Source organism: Dipteris shenzhenensis, chromosome 30 (genome assembly GCF_047967505.1).
Source record: "Dipteris shenzhenensis isolate YYH24624 ecotype China chromosome 30, Dip_SZ_1.0, whole genome shotgun sequence".
Taxonomy (NCBI): Eukaryota; Viridiplantae; Streptophyta; class Polypodiopsida; order Gleicheniales; family Dipteridaceae; genus Dipteris; species Dipteris shenzhenensis.
In genome coordinates this window covers 6,508,376-6,526,600 of record NC_141625.1, presented here as the reverse complement: position 1 = coordinate 6,526,600, position 18,225 = coordinate 6,508,376, and positions in this window count along the sequence as shown.

The following is an 18,225-nucleotide window of genomic DNA, read 5'->3' as shown; positions in this document are numbered from 1 at the left end:
TAATGTGATTGTATCCAAAACCTCTTCAAATTGTTGGTAATCTAGAGGTTCCATAGCAACCCCCTCCTTTGCAAGCAACATATCCATCATAAGGTCTTGTGTAACTGAGACCTCAATGTTTTTGCAAGATGAATTTGCATTTAGCCTAGTACGCATTGAAACAAGATCATCCACTTGCAATTCCTTTGCACGACTTTTTCCTTTCTCAATAGGATGGTCATGGAACCCAACATGCATAGCACATCTTGTCGTCTTCGCTCTTTCATGAGGCAAGCAATAATATATGATAGCACTGCATTGATAAACACACTCTAGGATTTCCAAACAATGCTTGCAGACAATTGATCCCAAGGTTGGATCAATTGGACTAGGAATAGGTGGCTTCCTAAGCTTTCCCTTCCATTGTGTATCATTTAGAACTCCCATTCGTTCAAGCTAATGACAATGAACATTACAGCATCTCAAGTATCCAGTGTTGAGATATCGAGCTCCACTCGTGATATGCTAGGTGACCGTTGTACATTTATGTCACCGACTTGTTAGCTACAGATGCAGTTGGTACACCGCCCATGAATAATAGCTAGATGATAGCTATCTTTATGTATTCTAGCTAGTGGCTTAGTTACTATGCCACACCCTAATCTTCTATGTCATCCACATATATATGTGTTTGAGTATTGTACATAACTGGGGCTAGGGTCCAATGGCCTTTAGCCCCACAATGTTAGTGTGATGTGGCAATTTGACTTAGTCAATGCTAATCTAGAATTGTTGATGCAGCCATGGTGACATGGCTGTAGATGTGATGAGATGGCAAAGAGATTGCCATGTGTTAAGATAAGGTGATGTGGTAGATTGGACTGCCACGTGGAAGATTTTTGATTTGCCCTTGCTGGGTGAGATTTGTGCCACACGTCAATTATTGAGCTTGGGTCAAGACAAGGGCATGGAATCTCAAAAGATACTAACAGAATCTTGAAGATTTTGTCACCTCACTTTGCATCACTTGAGCGTTGTGGCTTTTATTGACACTATTGGGCTGGTCATCGTTGATGAGATTCTGCTTAGCTTCTTGTAGAGGTCATTGGCACAATTGTTGGCATCACCTTATACCTATGGCTGGCTATGGCTTCTACTGGTTGATGCACTATGTAAGGCTGTGGCTGGCTATGGCTTCTACTAGTTGGTGCGCTATTGTTGGTGGAGACCATCTAAAAGCTACCGTGTTACTAGTGTTTACTTGGTTGCAAGAATCACTAGTGGCTTGTTTGGTCAAGTTGGTAGTCAGGTCATTGTTTTTGTGAGCTTGGAGGTCTCTGGGTAGGTACCTTATAAAGTGAGGTTGGTGAAGTCATATGCGTGCATGCTACTATGTGATGGGCTATCACTTGGTCAACCACCAGAGTAGAGCTTTGTGGGTGGCTAGATGATGTTCATCGCTGAGCTATTGGAGAAGCCGGTTGAGTCACTCATTTGCAAGAGGTCCCTCATTTACATGGGCTCATATATCATGGGGTTGAGGCTTTTCATGGATGTTGGCTTTGTTTTGGTGTTGCTAATGGTCATTTGTAGTTGATGGCTATTGTAGATGCATTGGTGGCAAGCGCACATTTTGACTGGCATTGTAGATAGTATTTAGCCGATCGTGTTGATGTCGCCTTTGCCTGTAGACGTTGATATTCGATGCTATAGGGAAGTTGGCTTGCAAAGTTGCGGGTGCTTATCAAAGGCGCTGAGGCAATGATTGAAGATGTGCTTGGGCTTAGCTTCTAGTGAAGTTTGCTATAGATAGTGTCGATAGGAAGTTCTTGTTGAGATATCGAGCTCCACTCGCGATATGCCAGGGTGACTGCTATGCATTTATGTCACCGACTTGTTAGCTGGAGATGCGGTTGGTACACCGCCCACGACGAATAATAGCTGGATGACAGCTATCCTTATCTACACTAGTTCGTGGCTCAGTTAGTATGCCACCTTAGTTAGTTGAGTTTGGTTTGAGACCCACATATAGGGTTCTTCTATTTCTTTGTACTAGAGTTCTTTTGGCTTTCACAACTAAGAAGAGGAAAACTGTTTTCAGCCTCCACCTTCGTGTGTATTCCCCCATTGTGATTGTGAGAAAGCCTCAAGTGAGACTCCTTCCCTCTCTCCCACAATCTTCACATGGAATCAAAGCCTTGTTCGTGGTAAGGAGCTCAAGAAAGCAAACCAAGTTTGCAGTGTCCTGGTAAGAGGACAAGTGTTGCTTTCCTTTTTCGAGTGGAGCAAATCTCTGCAGGTAGCACAGCCGGAAGTGCAAGAGTGCACTGTCTCAGATTGAGACGCCCTTCGTGGTGTGGCGAGAGGGCATTATATGGTGACTTTATTTTTCTGATTCGAGGTCATTTTGGGGCCCGTTTTGGAGGCAGAAGTTCTCCGCAGGCGCTCAGAAAAAGGCCCTATTTTTGCTGTGCGACCGCTGTTCTGCGGGTCGGTGAAAAGTTGCCGCAGAAATTGCATCGTTTGCCTGTGCGCAGAGACATTGGGAGTTGTAGATTCATGCTTGTTGCCTGTTGATGCAAAATCGTCACTAGAAAGTGACTGTGTGGTGAAATACCACTTTCGTCAGTTTTGCAGATCTGCCCATGTGAGGCAATAGCTGTGTTTTTTGCAGTGACATAATATTTTGCAGTGTTTTGTAATGGCATCTGATTCTCTTTCACAGATTGTCACTGAAAAGCTTGACAAGAACAACTTCCAGGCATGGAAGTTTAGAATGACGAATTTCTTGATGGGAAAAGGCTATTGGGAGTTCATTACAGGAAATGAAGAAGAACCTGTTCTTCCTAATGTTCCCAGTCAACAGGAAATGCAGGCATTTAAAGGATGGCATGAGAGAGCCAGGAAAGTTATGTATTGGCTGTCTATCAGTATTTCGGACTCCATGATTGTGCATATTCAAGATGCAAATACGCCAAAGGAGGCATGGGATACTTTGGCAAAAATGTACAGCACAAATACGCAAGCCAGGAAAATGCAACTCAGACAGGAGTTGCACAATGTGCAGAGAGAAAATTTGAGCATAAATGACTACCACATGAAAGTGAAGAAAATTGCAGATGCACTTGCTTCCATTGGGTCGCCAGTGGATGATGACGATTTGGTGGCTCTTCTAATTTTCGAAGAGAAATGGTGGTGCATCTTCTTCAGCAGGAACTTCAAAAGAAACTCTCTTCTACTCAAATGCTGGCAGCAGTAGAGGCAGAGGTAGAGAAGGCCGATCTGCAGGCCGTGGTAGAAATCAGAATATGCAGCAAACGCAAGAAAACCAGTCCTATGCAGGAGGACGTGGTAACTCTAGAGGTAGGGGGAGCCAAAGAGGCCGTGGTGGATGGCAGAGTAGCCAAAATGCAAACAGCAATGTTGAATGCTACTATTGTGGCAAAATGGGTCATATGGCTAAGGACTGCTACAAAAAGCAGAATGACATTATGAATGGAAAATTGCAGCAAGGCAATTATGCATCCTCTAGTAGACAGGGTGATGACAAAAATGAGCATTTGTTTATGGTACAGCATATGACAAATTCTGTGACAAGTGCAGAAGAAAGCAATGATGTGTGGTATGTTGACTCAGGTGCGTCAAACCACATGATAGGTCATGCTGAATGGATGCAGGATGCAAGAAAAATGGAAAAACCAGGATTTGTGGAGACTGGTGATGATACTGCACATCCTATTGTGCAAATTGGAAAAATTCCTTTGTCTATGCAGGATGGGAAAAAGAAATACTTGTCTGATGTATTTCATGTCCCGAACATCACCAAGAACCTGGTTTTTGTTGGTTAGATGGATGAGCAGGGCTTGCAGGTCAGATTTAATCCTCATGGATGCTTTGTTGAGGATATGAAAAATAATGGTCGCTTGATAGCAAAAGGAAAGAAGAAGGGCAGGATGTTTACGTTGGATGCGGACATGCCTGAATTGAGTGCAGCAATGTTTGCACATGGGACCGGTGTAGTTGCAGATATTGATATTTGGCACAAACGCATTGGTCATGTTAATATACAGCGACTTAAATCAATGCAAGCCCAAAATATTGTTGCAGGATTGCCTAAATTCAAGGTTGCAGAAATGCACAAGGTTTGTGAAGCCTGTCAATTTGGGAAACAGGCAAGGAAACCTTTTCCTAGGCATGTTTAAGAGAGTAAAAAGCCATTGGAATTAATCCACTCTGATGTGTGGACTACAAAAGCTGCATCTATTGGAGGCTGTCACTATTTTGTCACATTTATTGATGACTTTAGCAGAAAACTGTGGGTGTATTTTATGAAAAAGAAAAGTGAAGTTTTTGGGCACTTCAAAGCTTTCAAAGCTATGGTGGAAAAAGAAACAGGCGTGCAAATAACATGCCTAAGGTCAGATGGAGGGGGAGAGTACCTCTCAAATGAGTTTGCAAGGCATAGATGCTATAACCCTTCTACACGAAAGTTCACAGTGAGCAGAGATGTTATAACCCTTCTACACGAAAGTTCACAGTGAGCAGAGATGTTGTTTTTGATGAGATGAGCAGCTGGTATAAACCAATAAATGTGATGATCGATGTAGATGCACAAAATGGTAATGCTGCACAGAATTCACAGCAGCAATCACAAAATATCAGTGGACCTGGAGTGTCCTCTAGCAGTGGTTCACATACTTCGCCATGGACAGGCAGATTGAGATCAGGAGAATCTCCTCAAAGCAATGTAGAGAGTGGTATGCAGGTATCACGAAAAGGAAAAGAGAAGGTAGATCAGCCCATGTTTGATGTGAATGCAGGTCACTCTTGTGTGGATGGTGAATCCAATGGCTCAGAACAGAGCATTGATGATGAGTTGGGTATTCCTTCTGTTGTTACACCTGGAGTAAGGAAGACCAGGGATGTTTTGAGAGCACCTGGAAGTGAGCCTATTTTGCGCAGGTCTACCAGGGTTAGGTATCGTGTGGATAGGCTGAAATATGATGGATTTACAGCCATTCACTATGCCTATATGGTCAAAGTGATACAGGAACCAGAACCCACTTCTTTTGAGCAAGCCATGGGAAATGAAAAATGGGAGAAAGCCATGGATGAAGAAATGGATGCCTTGGATGCTAATGCTACATGGGAATTGGTGCCTTTGCCTAAAGACAAGAATGCAATTGGCTGTAAGTGGGTTTATAAGATCAAGCACAATGCAGATGGTTCTGTGAATAGATACAAGGCAAGATTAGTTGTCAAGGGGTATGCACAGACATATGGCATTGATTATGAAGAAACTTTCAGCCCGATTGCAAGGATGGCAACCGTAAGAGCAGCCATTGCTATGGCTGCATCAAAGGGATGGTCTTTACATCAGATGGATGTAAAGAATGCCTTCTTGCATGGTGATTTGCAAGAAGAGGTCTTTATGGAGCAGCCAGCAGGTTATGTTCATGCTACTCATCCTGAGTTTGTTTGCAGGTTGAAGAAAGCCTTGTATGGCTTGAAGCAAGCACCTAGAGCATGGTCTGACAAGATAGGACACTATCTTGTCACTATTGGCTTTCAGATTTCCAAGGCAGATTTCTCACTCTATGTGAGAAAAACAGAGAAAGGGATTATGCTGCTGGTCATTTATGTTGATGATTTGATCATCACAGGTGATAGTGATGAAGATATCCTTCATGTGAAAATGCTATTGAGGCAGAAGTTTGAGATGAAGGATTTGGGAGAGCTGCGTTATTTCTTGGGCATTGAGGTGATTAGATCACCAAGTGGGATACAGCTCTTGTAGAGGCAGTATGGACTGGACATGCTGTTCAAATATGGGATGACAGGCTGCAAGCCTATTTCAGTTCCTTTGGAGTAGAATGTGAAGCTGAGCGCAGATGCAGGTGAGCTTCTGGAAGACCCTACTATGTACAGACGCATAGTAGGAAGTTTGATTTACATGACTATTACCAGGCCAGATTTGAGCTATGCTGTTGGGTTGGTAAGTCAGTTTATGCAGGCTCCAAGGAAACCGCATTTGGATGCGGCTAGACGCATACTCAGGTATGTGAAGTCCACATTGCAGTATGGACTATTTTATGAGGCTGGGGTTTAGATACAGTTGCATGGATACACTAATGCTGATTGGGCTGGTAGTATTTCTAATAGACGATCTACCAGTGGATATGTGTTCTCTTTTGGGAGTGCTGCAGTCACTTGGAGCAGCAAGAAACAGCCTATAGTTGCCTTGTCGAGCACAGAGGCTGAGTACAGGGGTGCAGCAATGGCTGCATGTGAGGTAGCTTGGTTGCATAAGCTACTCTATGATATGCATCAGATGGGCCAGTTGTGACAACATGAGTAGTATACACTTGGCAAAGAACCCAGTCTTTCATGCTAGAACAAAGCACATTGAGGTGCATTATCACTATGTGCGGGAGAAAGTGTTACTAGGTCTTATTGATCTAGTTTATGTCAGCACAGAGGATCAAGTAGCTGACATCTTCACAAAAGCATTGGGCACAGAGAAGCTGCGCAAGTTTAGAGACCTGCTTGGTGTGCAGGAATTGGGATTGAGCTCGAGGGGGAGTGTTGAGATATCGAGCTCCACTCGCGATATGCCAGGGTGACGGTTGTGCATTTATGTCACCGACTTGTTAGCTGGAGATGCGGTTGGTACACCGCCCACGAATAATAGCTGGATGACAGCTATCCTTATCTACACTAGTTCGTGGCTCAGTTAGTATGCCACCTTAGTTAGTTGAGTTTGGTTTGAGACCCACATATAGGGTTCTTCTATTTCTTTGTACTAGAGTTCTTTTGGCTTTCACAACTAAGAAGAGGAAAACTGTTTCAGCCTCCACCTTCGTGTGTATTCCCCCATTGTGATTGTGAGAAAGCCTCAAGTGAGACTCCTTCCCTCTCTCCCACAATCTTCACAGTTCTATTGCTTGCCTTTGCTGAAGGATGTAATGGAGGACTTTACCTAGAAATTCTTTGTAGGGAAGAGAGTTCTCTCTCTCTCTAAACATAGTATCTTGCTCTTTGAATAGCTAAATCTCTCTATGAATGAATGGCTTTCTCTCAAATACAACACTCTCTCACAGAATATGCTTTTTGTCTTTGTCTCTAAAACAAAAATATCTCATAAAGATCGAACAAAAATCTCTCTCTCTCAAGAATGACAAAAATCTCTCAAACAAACAAGAATTTTCTCATCAGAAGAAATGCAATGAATGAAATTCTCTAAACCTTTGTCTCAATAGATAGAACTAATGGACAGAAATTCTCTTAATGGAAGAGAATGGAATGCACTCGCAACAACCACTCAAGGACTCTCAATCAATTGATTAATCTCTCATGGATTGTGCCTCAGCGGCCGGTTGAACCATGCTTTGGATACCATGAACAAATATGGTGAGGGAGAGGAGATGAGGAGAGAGGTCACAGCTAGAGAGCACACCAAAAATGACTAAGTGTACACTAGTATTAATTGAAAATGATGAATATATACAAACCCCCTTTAGAGTTAGGGTAGGGTTTCCAACCCTTTCCATTTTAGCACTCTTTTGGGTTAATGCTACTAACATATGATAACATGATGTTGAGATGAATCCTCAACAAGCTCTTGGACTTCTTTCCCATCTCTCTCCCCATCTCCTTTCCCTCAATCTCTTGCATCCCTATCCCCATCTTCCCAATCTCAACCCTCATCTCCATATTCCCTTTCCCATCTTCAATGTGCCCATGTTTGCAATCACGCATTTCCCATCCCTATCTCCATCTCCATCTTTGAATTTCCCCATCTTCCCAATTCCTATCCTCATCTCCAGATTCCCTCCCCATCCGCATTCTTTTGTCCCATAATCCTCCATCTCTATCTTCTACCCTCTCCAACTTCCGTATATTCATTCCTCTCCATGTCCATCTTCCCCGTCTTGTATTCATCCCTCTTCCATGTATATTCAACCTCCTATTACTCCATCTCTCCCATCCCTATCCCCATCTTCCATTTCCATCTTCCACATCTACCCAATTACTATCCCTATCCCTATCCCCTTCCCCATCCCATAACCCTCTATCCCTCTCATCCCTCCATCTCTCCCTTCCATTCCATAACCCGTGGATTCCATCCCTATCTCGCCCATCCCATCCCCATCCCTCCCATCCCATAGCCTACACCACATAGGTAGGCTATATTTGGTTTCTCTCTTACTTTGTACTACATTGACATAATGTATATGACTTTTGGTCTCATTGGCCAATTGGTCTCTTGAAGACCATGAATCTCTCTCTCTCTCTCTCTCTCTCTCCCTCCCCCCCCCCCTCTCTCTCTCTCTCTCTCTCTCTCTCTCTCTCTCCCTCTCTCTCTCACCAGATCATTCAGGATGAGTTTGGGTCATCCCCACTACAGTTGGATGCAGTATTTCAGGTTGTCACCTACCTATATCGGGTCAGGGGTTACTGGGATTGCAATTTTGGGCACATCAAATTACCATGGCTAACATATTCCACATCTTCCCTATTCCCATTCCTATTCATATCCCCATCCCCATCCCCATCCCCATCCTTCCATCCCATAATGCTCTACCTCTCCCATCTTTATTAATCCATCCATTTATCCCTTCCATAACCCTCCAATTCCAACCCCAACCCTCCCATCCCATAACCCTATCATCCCATCCCCATCCTTCCATCCCAAAACCTTATCATCCCATCCCCATCCTTCCATCCTGTCTCTCCCATTCCCTAACTTGCAACGCATAGCTAGGCTACAACATAGTTTTTGGTTTTCCTCTGATTTTGTAGCACAATGACATCATGTATATGAATTTTTGTCTCGTAGGCCCATTGGGTCTCTAGAAGACCATGAATCTCTCTCTCTCTCTCTCTCTCTCTCTCTCTCTCTCTCTCTCTCTCTCTCTCTCTCTCTCTCCCCCCACCCAGCCCCTCTCGCCCCTCCTCCCTCCCTGCCCAGCCCCTGCCGCCCCTTCTCCCTCCCCGCCCAACCCCTCCCGCCCCTCCTCCTATCCCTTCTATCCCTTGCGGACTCTTGTTGGCTATCGCACTAGCCCCCCTATACCATTCCAGTAGAGTAGGTGCCTCCTGCTCCACTTGCACCACTCTTGCCACTTCTTATGCCACCCCTACCACCCAAAGGGTTGTTGCACCCTTATCTGCAACACCGGCAGCATCCTAGCCATAAGGGTTGATGCACCACCCCTAGCCACAATGCCTATTGTAGTGCAGGCTATTTAGGACCTGTGTAGGAGGCTGCCAGAGCCTCTAGGCTCTCCCACACCTCCTCCCACAGACTGAGCCTCCACTCCAAGTGCACTCCATCTCTTGTATCAGCTCTAATACCTGGAGCAAATCAAGAAAGCAAGGTCTCAAATCAAGAAAGTGCACAAAAGGACAAGAAAAGAAAAAATACACACAATGCAATCCTGAAAAGGGTTAAGAAGGATAAGGAAAAGGTACCAGCATGTCTAAAGATCCCAAAGTACACTTGTAGAACAACATCTACCTTGTTTCTCCATCTTTGGAATATGTAATAAACAGTGAACAACTCCATCCATTGGAAATGACAACACGAGGCTATGCAAAAGCCCTTGAAATTGCAATGACAGCCTACATGGCAGGATCACCACCCAAAAAGACCTCTGAGGTTCTAAGCTCAAGAAGGAGATGGTAGCCTTGCAAACAACCATCCAAGGAAAATACATAGCAATCACCAAAGGGAATGTAGATATGTTAAAATGGAAGAATGTGGTTAAGAAAGGTGCAGTAGCCCCCAAGAAAGAGATCATCTCTGAGGTTGGAAAAGAGGAGCAGTAAGGCTTTGAATGTCTTGGTTAGAGTCCTAATAGTTGGAGATACCCCTATGTCAAATGCCAAGGCCTTGTTCACTAAGATGGGAGTCAACCTCACATGTGAGATAGCATGGAGAGTTGGAAAAGTTGAGGCTCCAACAAGACCCCTTATAATGAAACTCCAAATAGCAATGGATAGGTCTACCCTCATGAGCATGAGGGAAACCTTGAAAGGGCAAGATGATGATCTTACATTGCTATAGCAAGAGCATCAGAGAGAGGGAATGGTGCATGTTATGACATCAAGAGATGAAGTAAATGAGCTGTCTACTGAGATGGAAAGGTGATTATTAGAGATAGAGCAAAAAGGGGTGAAAGGGAAGAAAGAGAAGAGGAGGAGGTGGATAGCACATGACGATGTCATACCCAAGAGATGAGGACATAGGAAGGGCTAAGAATAGCAGTGTGTGGAATTGCAATGGTACCCTTTGGTCCGATCCTGGAGGTTTCTTGGAAACATACACCAACAGAGACATGATTTTCTACACCGAGACCCATGAAAGCCCAAAAAGAGGGTTGCCGATAGTGACGAGATATATCTGGGAATCGGCCCACATGAAGAAGATAAGAGGAGACAGTGGGATACAGGGCTCAAGAGGGTGGCTGTCCTTTTTAGAGCATATATGAGACCACTCATATCTGTGATCCAGAGAGAATATCGTACATGACATATGTGGGTGCGAGTTTAGCTACCAAATATATGCTTAACTTGCATTGCAGTATGTTACTTTTCCCCAGACACATCATCGTATGCATGAGAAGGGTCAATGCTTTCTTGGGTGTAGCCAATCATGAAACTATTTTCGGGGCCATTTTGGGGCCGCGACGCGATGCATTCTTGAGTGAATATTTGAATTTTGTGCGGACCTGCACTCTCACCAAAAATTTTCTTGATGTCATGATGGTGCACTAGCATAATAATGAGACATAATCTATTTATTTTGAACACTGCGTAGCTCGATACACGGCAGCTTTACACTACATCGAGCATCTCTACACTACTTTGCACAGTGCAGTCTTTGGCCTGCACTGCCTGATAATTAATCACGTAGCCTTTTGCCACCTTTCACTGGGCACCGCACTCATGCAAAGCATTAAAATTAAAGGTTGGCTTGGAGAGACCACTGCGCCAGTTCTTGGTGTGATAATGAGACTCAATCTATCATTCTGAACACTGCCGCATCGTAGTCTCTGGCCAGACCACTTGTCATCATGCAACCTTTTGTCGTAGCTTTGCCCATGCAAATCATAGGTTGCACTTGGAGAGATCACCACGTTGGTTTTTTGTGTGATAATGAGATGTAATCTATCATTTTGAGCATCGCCTCAGTGCAGCTTGATGACCTGACATCATCACCCACAATTCAAGGTTGTCTTGGAGAGACCACCACATTGGTTCTTGGAGTTATAGCTCCGTTACCTATTTTTACATATTATAGGAGAAGGTCTATGATGACTAGCATGCTAGCAAATAAAAGGAGATCTATGATAGCCACTATGCTGCTTCTTGGAGTTATATATTTGAGTACCAAGAAAAATGTATTTCGTTGTGCAACCGAGCAAAACGCAATTGTTGATATGGCCATTGAGGTCCCCTTTAGGGGCAAGGGCCATATCGACATGCCATTTATGTCCAGTGGCATCCTAGATATTGTATAATGCATGTCAATATGACCCTTGCCCCTAGAGGGGATGGCCATATTGCCAGTTGCATTTTTTGAAAGTTTAATTGTATTTTTCTACCACAACGGTGGGTCGTTGGAGCTATTTTAGTGCTATTTTGGTCATAAACCAAGGAAATTGTAGTCCTCCTTTACTGGTATTTTAGTCCTTGTTGTTGCAGTAAATATAAATGAGGGCAAAAGTACAATTTATCAAGTGAAAATTGAGTAAAAGAGATTACAATGTACATCTACGTCCAATAACAGGTTACATAAAAATTAACAACTTATACTGAACAAAAAATGAATAGAGGATCTTACATTTATAAAAACTCGGCAATTGTTGAGAGCCTTAAAGGCTAAAAGATTACAGGCTAGCGACTATAACCATTCAAATATAAAAGTTAACAACAGTGCATACTGAGAGCCTTAAATTAAACAAAAAGAGATTACATAAATGTAATAAAAACTCAGCAATTGCTGAGAGCCTTAAAGACCAAAACATTACATCCAATGAGCCAAAAGATCATTGAGAGCCTTAGAGGATCTTCTGACCTTGACAGAGTCCTTCACGTTCACCTCGTGTACCAACATGGTGAAGTTTTTGAGAGCATCCAAGATGGGCTTTTGAAGAGCGAGAGAGGAGCTCCCATATTTCAAGATCAGAGGAGGAGAGGGTCTCGCACTGTGCTACAGAATTGGACAGTGCAGGGTCCATTACAAGAGGGGATAGAAGTTGTAGGAAGAGTGCAAGGGAGATAGAAATGGTCGAGAGGGATAGAAGATGAAACCGTGAAGGAAATGGAATAGTGGAGGCTTGAGTTTGCAGTTTGATTGCAAGGGAGAACGAAGCAGTCAAGAGGGATAGAAGACGAAAGAAGGATGAAATAGTTAAGGGAACAGAATACTGGAGGCTTAAGTTTGTAGCCCAACTACACTGTCAAGTTGAGAGCCACCACGGTGGTTGGCCTGAATTTTGTTTAATTCAAGAAGGCAGGACTACCTTGCATGGTAATGAGTGATTAGAGGTGGTGGCATCTAAGATTCCCAGCTACATCCGTGGTGGCGGCTAAGACCCATCGGGCTGGCAGTTAATTACCAGCCACCACAGTGGCTTGCAATTACTCACCTTCCAGTTACCACCACCAGGCTTGCATGCATGATTACTATGAGTGTAGTAAATTACCAATCTCATTGGGATTGCATTCTGAGGAGGGGACTAGGGTGCATGGTAATGAGTGATTAGAGGTGATTAGGCTTCATGATTTACTTTTGTGGGAATTACTGCCCGATGGTGGTGGCTCTCATCAGCCATGTCCATCATGGCTACGATTCCACCGGGCTGGCAGTTAAAGTTACCAACCACCACCACAGTGGCCTACTCACCCACCATCGGGCTTAAGCATGCATGATCATTACGAGTGCAGTAAAAATTAGCAGTCATTGGGCTTGCATGATCACGAGAGTACTAGGGTGCATGGTAATGAGTGATTAGGCTTCATGATTTACTTTTGTGGGAAATACTACCCAGTGGTGGTGGGATTTACTCACCAATATGTCCAAAAAAGGAGATAGACACAATGACACAACTAAATTTTGGGGCATATAAAGAGATTGAAGGCTCTTCGAGGCTAATGAAGCTTAATTTTTTTAATGATGTAGAGGGAGATGCACTTCTAGGATCATAATTTGAATGAGATTGACATCTTGAAGAACATAGTAAGCATAAAGAGGGATTGCTTAGCCCATAATAATAAGACCAAGGTCCTTAGCCAACCCTAAAAATGGAACTCAAAAAGCACTGAACTAAGAGAAAAAATGGGCTTTTGAGGTTCATAATTGAAAAGTAGATATTAGTATATTATTAAAAAAATAAAATAAAGGCCTAGACTTCAAAAACTTATTGATTATGAAAGTTGAAATTTTTAGTTCCATATTTGAAAAACTAGGTATTTTTATATTATTTTAGAAAATATAAACCTTGGACATGAAAAAATTATGTTGACCTAATTATCTTAGTCTATAAAGTCCAAGCCTTAAGCCTTAGTCCCTCATTTTTCACTATTGTCCAGAATAGACATCTTCCTCCTCCCAACTCTGACAGCCTCTAGAATCCATGTTTGCAAACAAGATGGCAACATACCTCAAGGAATATTAAGATTTTATCTTGATGCTTTTGTATTTTAATAAAAATTACCTAAACCAAAAATCATGTCTACCCAAAAAATTCATTTTAATAATTTTTTTTGAAAGCTTCATGTTAATCACATCCCAAAGATCTTATTAGTATGAAGATGCATGCTAATCTCATCATTGAGATCAAATTAGCATGCGGCCTCTGATACCAGGATAAATTACTCAGAATCTAATACTAAACCAATCCCAAGGATTGATTTAGTGTGAAGCTAATACTAAATTCATCGTAGTATCAGAATACTTTAAGACTTCATGAGTCTGATATGCAAGATCAAATTCTCATGAAAACTTCTTGAAAATCAATCCTCCATATCAATTTTATCACTGTTTGTTCTTTTTTAACTGTAGATTGTCATTTTTTAAATATAATCTTTTAGTTGTTTTTCACATTTTAACAAAAAGTAGTTGCCTTGCCTTGAGAATGTCTATTTTCCATTGTCTTCGTACTTTCATTTTTTAATTGTTTCTAATTTAATTACCAAACTATCTTGTCTTCTTTGTGCAGTCAAATTACGCTTAAGATAAAGAAGCCTTCATCTAATAGTGATCCTTTAGGGTCTTCTCCTAAAACAACACCACCAAAGGTTATGAAGAATAGTACAACATCCTCTTCTTCTCTAGCTAAATCAAAAATTTTTACTTCTAAAGGTGAATAGAGGGGCTTCATCAACCCTATGGTGCGCTCATAGAAATAGTTGTTTGGTGGGAGCAAAGCAATTTCCAAAGGACAACCCCCAAGCACCTACTACCCCTACCCAACAGTGCCCTCATAATTGGTAGTTCTATATAATGAAGATGAAGCTACATTCATGACCTTCACCATATCCAAGAAAGTTGAATATCTAGTTAAGCAAATTTTAGTTACTGAAATCAATTGGGACATTAAAAAAATCAAGCCTATTCCTCTGAAAGAAGAAGTATAGGATAGCTACTATAAGGACCAATGCAAATCTCTTGACCAAATTGGTGCCTTATCTTCTTCAACAGGTGCTTCTTTGGAATCAAAGAGGACAAAGTATTCAAAGCTTGAGAAGAAAAGGACAAAGACCAATTCTTCACTAAGGGTAATAATTGGTAGCGTTGAGGAGTCACACTAGAAGCAAAAGCCCATGCCCCAATTGGGAGAGGTGGGTTCATCACCAAAGCCTAGATGATGTTGAGGAGATTGATGCAAAGGTTCTTGACATTCAACGATCTTTTGGTATCATTAGTACTCAACAAAATACTTTAAGAGAATATATTTGATAGACAAATCTGGTGGATACTAGAACATCTTTATTATAGGTGAAGAATCCCCACAGGAAACACTAGAAGGAGAGAACTAGAGGTTAGAGAGCCACATTCTTTTGCAAAGACGAAAACTGTATGAGTATTTTGTTGTTACTTGTTTGCCATAATGTTATGAGTCAAGATGATCAGAAGCCATGGGAAGGTATGATCAATTCTTTTTTTTCCACAAAAAAGAGCTTTCTATTAATGCTTGAAAATGAAAACCATATAAGTCAACTATACTGAAGGTGTCGATTGGAAAAAACCTCGAGTTTTGTGCAAGCCAACTTGCATCCTGGAAACATAGCTCAATGCTTAGGGTGTCTTCAGATAGGGGCTAGCAACCAAGGGGGACTTACAACTAGCGAATCCCTCATGATGTGAGAATGTAAAAAACACCTGTATTCCATGCCTTGCAAAAATGCACCCACCTTGGTGGTTTTTCTAGAGTTTGATGACCCATGCTTCTAGATGGTGCACAGAGTATAGATGATATCCTGCCAAATAGAAACCAGAGTGGCCACTAGTGGAACCTGATGACCTCCCATCACTAGATTGCAGCATGGAACCCAGATGTTCCACGTTGTGAAGCTAGCCACTGTCTCCCACAGACCATCCTCAAGGGCCAAGGAAGGAGGGTGTTGGGCTAAGGGGTCACCTCATGTAGCTCAATCAAATGAATGCTCTTTCTGTGTATCTTGTAGGCTAGGAGAACTCATCAATGTAGAAAGCATGAACCGTCTATCAACTAGGCTACCATGGCCCAGGTAAAGTCTTGGTTGATATTCTACGTTTGAGACACAATTTGAAGGGATCCTAGCCAGACCCTCTGGGCACTCAACCAACTCCAAAGGCAATGCGGGATCATCTCGACAACACCCTCCATAGAACTATCACAATGCCCATCCACCCTCATCTGCTCCAACCAAGGGCCAATGGGTAGACCCCCATGAGTGAGTCGTGATCCTAAGAAACCTTGCTGGTCCCACCAGTGTCTCTCTCTCTCTCTCAGGAGTCTAGGTTGATGTCACCATCTATAGTCAACATCCAATCCACATAGTGTAGGAGAAGAAGGGTATCTTATCCACCCTCTTCATGTGACCTCTCCCAAATGGGGGGGCCCTCCCAAAGCCACAATCACCAACAAGGGATCTCTTAATCCAGGATGCTAGGGGGCTCAATAAACCATGCCTTACCTAGATGGCCCACTACCCTGAGCATCTGCTAGTGTGATGAGTCAAGGCTCTTATCCATCTCTGGGTCTCGCTCTGACAGTGTCTAGAGAAGTCCCCCCATCCCTACTTGGAAGAATCAACCAATATCATGCCACATCATGACCCGTAGAGGGACACCTATCCTAGAGAAATATCCCAGCCATCTGTCATCTTCCTAGGTCTACAAAGTAGCAAAGAAGCACTCTATCCCTTTGGTATGGTTGTGTCTATCTTCCTCATCTTGGTCCTGATTCCTTGCAAGTGAGAGATAGGCCTCAGGTGCACCTCGAGGTCGGCTGGGATTCTGCTTCAAGCCTAAACAAGATGGCTAGTCTTATATCCCACTGAGCCAAACCTATGTGTGTCCATTGTCTCAGCATACAACCATCCTAATCCAGGGATAGGAGAGGGGATAAAGAGGGATAAATATAGGATGGGGAAGATGTAGAGGGCTGAATATAGGGAAGGTGGAGGGGATAGATGGGGAAGGTGAATAGGGTTGAATATAGGGAAGATGGAGGGGATGGATGGGAATTAGGGCTGCTATAAACATGGATAGCATACAAAACATGTATTAAGAAACTACGAGATGGAGGAGATGGAGGGATGGAATATACATGGAGCTTTATAAAACATTAAAACAAAAAAAGTCAAACCCGCATTTATTCTAAATATTTAAGAAAAGTGAAAACAACAAGGGGGGAAATAATTTTTGGTGATTTACTTGGATTTCAGGGTTCTTGTTGTGGATTGTAGCCCTACAAAACAAAGGCACAAAAAAGATGTGAACTTTGGGAATGGTAAAGTAGAACAAAAGGCATCCAATCAAATGCGATGGAGATTAAACCCACACAAAAGAGACTCAGGCAAACAAGTGGCACTTCCCTTTGTGCAAAATTTGGGTAGCATCTCCCCATGAAGAGCTTGTCTTTTCCTTTTTGTTTTGTCATATAACCAAGGGAGACACAAAAACGTTCAATGTAGGGTGTCAAAAACTTAGTAATGGAGAAGGAAGCTGCAAAACATACCTAGCATTAGAAAAAGAAGGGTAGTTTCTATTGAAATGCCTTCTTTTTCCACCTCAACTCCAAGCTCCTAATCTAAAAAATAAGGCGAATATGATTGAAAATGGAGGGGTCAAGGAATGAAGGATGGAGGTAGTGGGAAGACTAGCTAGGGAGGAAGGAGAGGAGAGGAGCAAAGGAAGGGAGTGAAAATGAAGGGCAACAGGGCCGAACTGCATATATTGTTCCAAAAGAGGAGGGTGGGTTGCAAGTGATGCACATAACGCTCGCTTGACTTGTTATTCTAATCATGCTATTCCAATGGAAGATGTAAAGGAGTAATACACATACGCATTTAGTCGAATGAAAAAATATCATGCTATACCAATGTTGAGAGTAATATGCATGTCATGCTATGTGGCAAATGATTTAGAAGAATGCCACATGCAAATAGTTAAAGTTCATGTATCAAGTTGTAATGTCTTGCTTGAGTAATGAAGGAAAGAGAGTTGAGATGATCTTAATAAGAGGTAAGCCTAGAAGGGGGTCGAGTTTTTGCCATATTGTTGTTGGGGTAGATACACGCCATTGAGGTGTGCTCCAACTCTGCCCAAACTGTGGACAAGCAACAAATTCATGGCGTAGTGTGGCAGGGGTGCATCCATTATGCACCAAGTACCTTATTAATCGATCTTGCTTAGCAAAACGTGGTCTTCTCGTCTTTAGTGTTTCATCAATGGGTAAGTTTGTGAGAGGATGAAATCCAATTATTGGTTACTGCATGAGCGTCCAAACTTGGGCACATCCAAGCCATGGGTGGGAGTGTAGACATAGACCATGCAGGTCCTTATGAAAATTGTGGTCACCAAATTGTTAACGGTAGTTTCTTGGATTAAGTGTCAAACATATCGAGAGGCGCGTTTGTACTAAAATGGATAGTCACGAGCAGGTTGAGCACACACACAACAACGAACTTGGAGTAGACAAATGGAAGAAACAAAAGATAAACAAAAATGCTAGGCGTATATCAAAATAA